This window comes from Malania oleifera, chromosome 5 (genome assembly GCF_029873635.1).
Source record: "Malania oleifera isolate guangnan ecotype guangnan chromosome 5, ASM2987363v1, whole genome shotgun sequence".
Classification (NCBI taxonomy): Eukaryota; Viridiplantae; Streptophyta; class Magnoliopsida; order Santalales; family Ximeniaceae; genus Malania; species Malania oleifera.
Window position 1 is genome coordinate 73,894,397 of NC_080421.1, and position 7,866 is coordinate 73,902,262.

Below are 7,866 nucleotides of genomic sequence, written 5' to 3' on the forward strand. Positions count from 1 at the left end.
CTACAAGTCTAGCAGGACGGAATTCTCGTTGGGTCGTCATGGACAAAACCCCAAATTTGGGGTACGAGGGTTATTAAGGGACTTATTTTTAATTAATTAGTATTAATTTAGAAATGCTAAAATATTGAGCATCTGGGGTTAAAGTAGGATTTCTGAAATTTAGGGTCCAGGTGAGCGCCATAGGTGTAATTTTGAAACCCACAGGCAAAATTCAGAAAATTAAGTGGGGGTGTTAAATAATAGTTTAAATGATAATTTGGGGTATATGGAGTTTAGGAAAGGTTAGTTGAGTATTGGTTTGGGGGAAATGAGTCAATTAATCTAGGAAAAATGTGAATTTCAAGATTTGAGTTTCGGGCGCCAAGGGCATAGAATCTAGGTGTTAACAAGTCTCTCAATAAGCCATGTAAGGGGAATAAATTATAACAGTATTTTTAGAATTATTGTTCAAATTAATATGTGAAAATGTGCTTATAGTATTTTGTTTGGAAATTATTACGATATAAATATCAGATAAATTGTGGCATTTGAGTAATTTTAAATTGTGATATTTTGGAGTGTGAAAATAATATGTTATGAATATTAAATGAAAATTGTGTGGCACATGACATGTCTTGAAAAATGTGAAATATAACGATGGGTATTTTTTGAGAAAATATTGAAATGAGAATGATTGATATGATTAGTGGAAAATAATGAATTGTGGCATTTATTTGTGAGTGGAAATTATTTGCATGAGAAATGAGTTTGTACAAATTATTGATATGAGTATTTTGGGAAAATGTGAAAAATACGTGAAATATGATATATGTTACTACGAAATGATGAAATGTGCACAGAAATTGATAAGAATATATATATATATATATATTGAACTGAATTGTGATATACTAGAATACGATTGATGAAATGCCAATATCGCATAATGATTGTGGGTATGTGGTAGTGAACCCTAATGGATGGTTATGATATTGAGAACGATACCATTGCTAGTGGTGTTAGTGCAACCACACGGACTCTTGGAGCATGTGGCGTGACAGTCGACTGTGCCATTTTGTAGGGTCGTTGAGCCCCGTGAGTCCAGATCAGGGTTATAGGCCGGCCAGTCGTACCACAGACGCGATATGTGATATGATACTTTGATCTAACCAGGTCAGCCAATCGCGGTTAGATCCAGCCTTCAGGCCGCATAACCTTGACCATGGGGGGAAGTATGGCGTGGATAGAAAGATCCTCAGGGTGGTCATGAGTTATAGATACGGTGTTGGTATTTGATACCGAGGATACTCATAAGCTGAAAATTAAAATGGAAACAGAAAGTGAAAGAATGATAAAATTGGCTAAAATGAGAAATGAAAGAAAGAATGGAAATTGAGAAATAAAGAATGATAAAAATGAGAAATGGAACCGTGTGAGTTAATAGTATAAATAATTGAGGCGAAGTGAAACTCTCCGCTTGAGGGCTTACTGAGTAAGGTGAGTGCCCTAATAGGTATCAGCTATGGCCATATCTGGCTGCAAAACGTGTTAGGGCAGAGGAAAGCTACTTGTATGGGCTGGTAACCTTCCCTATTCTCAGGAACTTCGCGGTAAATATGTGTTGGAAATTATTGAATTTAAGAAATGATTTTAAAGCTTATAAAAGCTTGTGTTGTATAACTATATGATTATGAGAATATGTATATCAGTGTATTTTCTCTGATGAAACGATGGTTTGAAAAGTAAAGTGTATTATAACTTAACTCATACAGCCACACACTATAAATAATTTATTCCTTCTTACTGAGATGTGTCTCACCCAAATTATCTAAAATTTTTAGGGAACAGGGATAGATCTGCTGATAGAGCTCCGTGATCATAGGGAGTTGGGATCCTGACACACAGTATGGGTTTTGTGGACTAGGGGAGGTGTAATTCCCCTAAAGTTGTGTTGTTTTTAGGTTGTGATGGTAGTGTATATATTTGTGTATATGTGTATATTGATACTCTGGGTATTGTATTCTAACTGATATGTATATACTATCTTCCGCTGTTAGGTTGTATAATAAAATAACTTTTTACCCGATACCCAATGCGGGTCGGGTCGTATGAAGATAGTAGGATTGTTGACATGGCCGATTTGTGGATGTTGTAGATGACGAGTGATTATTTATTTATTATTGAGAAAAAAAATTATACGAAAATTGGGGTGTCACATCCGGTACGTACCTCCTCAACATGGATAAGTGAAACACGTCATGGATCCTCGAGAGCGTTGGGAGTAGTGCAATCCTGTAGGCCACCAGACCAGCTCGTTCCAATAACTCGAATGGTCTGATACACCTCGGGCTCAGCTTGCCCTTCTTCCCGAATCTCATCACTCCTTTCATCGAATCGATCCCTAGGAATATCTTACCCCCCACCTCAAATTCCAACTCACAGTGGCGAACATCCGCGTAACGCTTCTGCCAAATCTGAGCTAATTTAATCCTATCCCTGATCAATCTGACCTTCTTAGAAGCCTGCTGTATGAGTTCGGGGCCCAATATCTACCATTTACCAACCTTATCCCAATACAGAGGAGATCGACACCTCCAACCATATAATGCCTCGAATGGTGCCATCTCGACACTAGCCTGGAAGCTATTGTTATAGGAAAACTCCACCAATGGTAAAACCTAAATCCAACTACCATCGAAATCTAATACATAAGCTTGTAACATATCCTCCAAGATCTATTGTCCTCTTTGACTTTCCATCATTCTGGGGGTGGAACATTGTACTGAAAGTAAGCTTCGTCCCCAGTGCTTCCTTCCAACTCTTCCAAAATCGAGAAGTGAACCTCGAGTCTCGATCTGAAACAATGGATACCAGGACCCCATGCATCCTAACTATCTCCTACACGTACAAATCCACTAGCCTACTCAAAGGGTAGTTAATCTTCATCGGTATAAAATGAGTGAATTTAGACAACCTGTCCATGATTACCTAAATTGCGTTATGCTCGTGACGTGCTGGCGGCAACCCGGTGACAAAGTCCATGGAAATATGCTTCCATTTCCACTCGAGAATACTCAATGGCTACAATGGCCCTGCTAGCCTCTAATGTTCATCTTTCACCTGCTGACACATCAGACACTGCTCCACAAACCAAGCAATATCCCATTTCATGCCACTCCACCAAAAGGACTCGCACAAATCCTAATACATCTTCGTACTACCTGAATGTACCGTATACAAAGAACGATGAGCCTCCTCTAGAATTGTCCTCCTTATTTTCTCATCATTCGAAATACACAATTTGATCCCAAACCTCAGCACACCTTCCTCAGAGATGTTGAAATCTGCAACTAACCCTTGCTACACTTTCTCCACAGTCTCAACTAACTCCACATCACTAGCCTGCGCAGCTTTATTCTCCTCAAATAATGCTGGCTGATAACCAAGCTAGCAATGAAAGCCTAGTGATTACCATCCACCAACTCTATGCCAAGACTCTCCAGATCTCGTCTGATATGATGTTGACTTACTACTGCAGATACAGATGTGTGCTCTGACTTCCGACTCAACGCATCAGCTACCACGTTAGCCTTCCCTAGGTGATAGTTAATAGTGCAATCATAGTTCTTGATCAGTTCCAGCCACATCCTCTGCCTTATGTTCAACTCCTTCTGCATGAAAAAGTACTTGAGGCTCTTGTGGTCCATGAAGATCTCACACTGTTCACCGTACGAATAGTGTCTCCAGATCTTCAACACTTATACTACTGCTGCCAACTCCAGATCATGCGTAGGGTAATTCTTCTCGTACTCCTTGAGTTTTCGAGAAGCATAAGCAATTACCTTACCCCGTTGCATCAGTACACATCCCAAATCCTTTAAAAATGCATTGCTATAAATCACAAAACCACCATCCCCATATGGGATGGTTAAAACTGGAGCAGTGACCAGTCGGTGTTTCAACTTTTGGAAACTCTGCTCACACTCGTCAATCCAATCAAATCTCACACCATTCCTTTTCAACTGTGTCAAAGGGTTAGATAACTTAGAGAATCCTTCCATAAACCGCCAGTAATACCCAGCCAGTCCAAGGAAACTCCAAACATCTTACACACTCTTTAGTTTCACCTAATCAATCGCTGCTTTTATCTTACCAGGATCAACTGAGATACCACCCATCGACACAACATGGCCTAGAAACGCGACCTGATTCAGCCAGAACTTGCATTTCTTCAGCTTAGCATACAACTTCTTTTCCCATAGTACCTGAGTACCAATCGCAGATGGTTTTCATGCTCTTCTGAACTCCTAGAGTATACTACAATATCGTCGATGAATACCACTACAAACTAATTCAGGTATTCATGGAAAACCTTGTTCATTAGATCTATAAACAATGTCCGATCATTAGTCAACCCGACAGACATAACTAAGAACTCGTAGTGACCGTATCTAGTTTAGAAAGTAGTCTTTGCAACATTCTCAATTCTAACTCTCACCTGAAGATACCCTGATCATAAATTGATCTTCGAAAAGACTTGTGTTTCCTATAGCTGGTCATATAAATCATCTATATGAGGCAACGGGTATCGATTCTTCACTGTTACCTTGTTGATCTCACAGTAATCAATGCACATCCTTATTGACCCATCCTTCTTCTTCACAAAAAACACTGGAGCTCCCCAGGGCGAAACACTAGGTCTGATAAAGCCCTTGTCCAGTAGTTCCTGCAACTGCTCCTTCAACTCTCTAAGTTCAATTAGATCCATCCGGTATGGAGCTTTAGAGATCAGCGTCTTGCCTAGCAGCAACTCGATAGCGAACTCCACCTTACGATCAGGTGGTTAACCTAAGTCTTCTGAGAATACATCCGGTAATTCGTTAACCACTTGGATATCTTTGAGTTCCAGATCATCCTATGGTGGTTCCTTCACACAAGCTAGGTACCCCCTGACAACTGTCCAAGAGTAACCTTCTCGCGTGCATAGCAAAAAGAATCTGTGGCGTCACACACACACACACGATCCCACACACTTATATTCCTACTCCCTAGGAGGTCTGAAAACTACTACCTTCCTATGATAATCAATCACTGCATAACTAAAGAATAACCAATACATCCCCAATATGACATCAAATCCACACATGTCGTACACTACTAGGTTCCTCAGTAGCAACCTTCCCTAAATAACCACTGGGCAGTTTCCTAACATCTTACTACAAATTGTTACACTCCCAATCAGTGTAGCCATAGACAACCACTCATCCATCACTTGGGTTTCAACCCCATATAGTTTCACAAAACTTGTAGATATAAAAGGGTGGGTTGCTCCCGAATCAAATGAGACAACAGCTCTATTTGAAAGCAATAACATGGTACCTATCACCACGTTTCCAGCATGTTCCACATCTGCTGGAGTGAGAGAGTACACCCTCACCAGAGCCATGTTTGCTTGATAGTTTCCCCGAGGGATTTTATTGCTTCCACAGTTCTGATTTGGTGCAAGCATATCGCTTCTTTGTGCCTTGCAGTTTCAGGATATATGACCTGATTTGCTAAAGTTGTAGCAATTACCCCAGAACGGCTTGCATTCACCATCATGCCATTTATGGCACTTGGTGCATTGCGTAGAAGATGGATCCCCCTGAGGACACTGCCATTCAGTACTCTGGCGATAACCTGAACCATAGTTCTTCTTCTTCTTCCATTGACCATATCAAGGACCAATCTGAGAACCAGAAGATACTGGCCCCCTCTTATGTTCCTGTACTACCTCATCCCCCCGGAAGTCAGCCTCAACTATGGTGGTTTTATCCACTAAATAGAAAACTCACGGATCTTTACAATTTTGTTAGAATTGGTGTATTCCCAATAGGGGGGGTGAATTGGAATTTTAAACTTTTCTCCTAGGTTGAACTAGATGTTGGCAAGATATTAAAACCTAGGGACTTTCTATGTAATTCCAAATACACTGATAAATATAATATTCAAAAATTTAAATCAAGCGCATCATCCACATAATAACATACATGTGCGGTAAATATAGAGTGCAGAAATATAAACAAACACACGATATGTTATCGGGGTTCGGCCAACTGTGCCTACGTCCCCGCCTCTAGCTCGCAAGCCCGAGGATTTCACTAATAGCTCACTTAAGGGTAGAGCGGCACCATTTACAACCAGGTCAAATTAACACAGGGCTGACCTCAACCTACACGCCTTAATAGGACGACGCACCTAGCTTTCCTATCCGATTCTAAGCCAATCCGAGACTATTCCAAGGCTAGTCTCCCTTTTCAGGCCCGTGCCTGGAAATACAACAAATGTGTATTACTATCAAATGGTACAGTGATTGTGCTTTCGTGTAAAGCAGATATGTACCCAAATATGTGCAATAACATACACCACGATATGATTTAATATGTAAGTTCAATGTGGTTTAAATGGTTCAACTCTCAAAAGTATTTTCTATTAGTGTAATGCATACGTGAAAGTGTCAAACAAGCAATCTTTGTATCACAAGATGTTCAGCAAATAAGTTCACACAAAGATGTCAAGTCTCAAGTATCTCAATCAGCAAGATATCTCAAGCATATAAGTATCAAATGATGCATATGCTTGGTTTGCAAAAGATATGCAATCTTTGTATTCAGCAAATAATGTATGAGTGAGTGAATATTGCAACAAAGATCACTATCACAAACACAAATATCTTTTCACAAATATATCAATATAAATCACACAAGATATTTGAGTATGTTTTGAAAATGATTTTGCAACCCAAAGACAAATACAAGCTTCCTAAGTTATTGCAACACAAATGCAATACTCAAAGGCTTAAGCAAGTCTTCTTAGGATAGGCTTATTAGCAAAAGCCCCCTAAGAACACTTAGGTTTAGCTCTCGTAAAAATCGAATTAATCAATCAAAAGAGGGAAAGCAAACCTATTTAGACTAACACTCAATCAACTTACAAAGGGTTTGATCAGTATGAGAAGGAAAGTATGAGTGTAGGAGGCTCAATATGAGTATTATAAGATTTGGAAATTTCAAAGAATTTCTCCTAATTAAAGTGGCTAATCCATACAAATTTTCTCAAATGTTCTCATATATATAGGCATAGGAGAAAATATGACCGTTGGGGACCTATTGGGTATTATTAAGGAAGTTTAATGATGTTTAAAGCATTTTAACCCTGTTTAAAAAATATTTAACTACGATAAAAATCAGGGCAACCTGAGAGGTCCGGTCGACTAGAACAAGTTCGGTCAACCAAGTCTCATGTGATTCGGTCGACCAGGGGACTTTTGAACTGAGGGCTCGGTTGACTAGGAGATGGCGATTTCTCAATTTTCTGAGGTTCGGTCGACTAGGCCATTTTGAACTGGCTGGTTCGGTCGAACAAACCACTAGGATTTCTCTCGAAGAGTACAAAAAGGGTCGGTCAACCAAATGGTCAAATTTTTTACCTAGGGAGGTTTCGGTCGACCAGGGCTTTTTGAACTACCTGGTTCGGTCAACCAGATGGTCAAAATTTTGACCCAGGGAGGTTTCGATCGACTAGGGCTTTTTGAACTACCAGGTTTGGTCAACTAGATGGTCAAAATGTTGACTCAGGGAGGTTTCGATTGACCAGGCCAAAACGAACTAACTATGCTAGTCGACCGAAAGTGCACCAAGTGTGCATTTTAGTCCCGTTTCAATACACATTCACCCTATTCAAGTGCCTAATACATGCAAGTACAAAGGTGAGTGTCCTAAGGTTATTTTTGTCCAAAATAGAGACACCGAAAAAATTCGATGTCGGTCAACCGAAGGGTAAACCCTAAGGTCATTCTAAGGTCATTTTGGTTTACGGTTTGTTTAAGCTTACATAATAAATCAAGCA